This window comes from Lottia gigantea, assembly GCF_000327385.1.
Source record: "Lottia gigantea unplaced genomic scaffold LOTGIsca_49, whole genome shotgun sequence".
Classification (NCBI taxonomy): domain Eukaryota; kingdom Metazoa; phylum Mollusca; class Gastropoda; family Lottiidae; genus Lottia; species Lottia gigantea.
The window spans coordinates 971,869-973,174 of NW_008709687.1; positions in this window are offsets into that span (position 1 = coordinate 971,869).

Sequence of the window (1,306 nt, forward strand, 5' to 3'; positions counted from 1 at the left end):
AATTCTCTTCTAATTTAGCTAATTATGAATTAATTATGGACATGGGAGACAAACTTGTATTTTTATAAGTCATTAGAACACCTCTATCTTCTATTTATATCTAAAGTATATAAGTATTTAAAATGAAAATAAGGGATGTAAAACTCCATTACCTTCCATTTATCATTTCAAATGGTTCTATAAGCTTAGAGATTCTGAGATCAAGAAAATAACAAGGAATACTAAGAAAGGATTAGAGATAGATATAAGTTGATTCTATCTAGAAGTATTTATTTATCCTAGCTAGTCTGAGTGATGTCACCCCCAGGGTATCTGTCTAGACAGATGTTTTTTCCAGGAACCAAGAAAATAATACTTCAGATCTCTACTGGTTTCTTCTTTCAAATTATTTTACCTCATTATTCCAGTTAACCCAGCTGTAGATAGATATGAATAATCCAGGAAAGATCAATGCCAAGAGGTTTGGACAAGGATCAGCTTGTAGACAGGATCCTCATGAACCTAAGTTGTTATCCTTGTTAAAATTGGTTGTTTGTTTCTTTCTTTCTAATGATTTCCTCTTCCATATTTCCTTAAGCTGAAGGTAAGTTTTTGGTACATGGAACATACCAAGTGCATTCCCCAACTGGTCAAAGAGTCTGACATGGCCACAAGTCTTCAAAATTGGATTGGTCAAAAACCTGTGCTACTGAAAACAATCATTTTCATTTTTTACTCATTTTGATATTTATCAAATTCTAATTTCCCTGATTTTGTAATTTTTAACAATTTTGTAAATCAATTTCAAATTTCATCCGAATTGAAATTTTAACTATTTTGAAATATTAGTTTAAGAACAATTTTGAAAATTGAAAGAGTTTTGAAATTGGAGTTATTTTGAAATGTTAATGATGTATTTGTTACATGATCTCCTAGGAAATATCATTGGAATTGATTCAATTTAAAATACAACTCAATCAGGTATAAGTTTGTCGTCTGACCTAGTTTATTTATTGATCACATTTAAGTACATTTTTTCTCTAAAATAAATGAAATATCAAATAAACATTATTAGCTATGTGGACTCTCTGAAATGAATGCTGAGTTGACAACACTGAATGCCAAATAAACATTAAACATTATTAGCTATGTGGACTCTCTGTAACATTAAGGGATGCTGAGTTGATATACCTAAATATTATAAACATTATTAGCTTTGTGGACTCTCTGTAAGGGATGCTGAGTTGATAAACCTAAATATTATAATAATTATTAGCTATGTGGACTCTCTGAAAGGGATGCTGAGTTGATATACTTAAATATTATA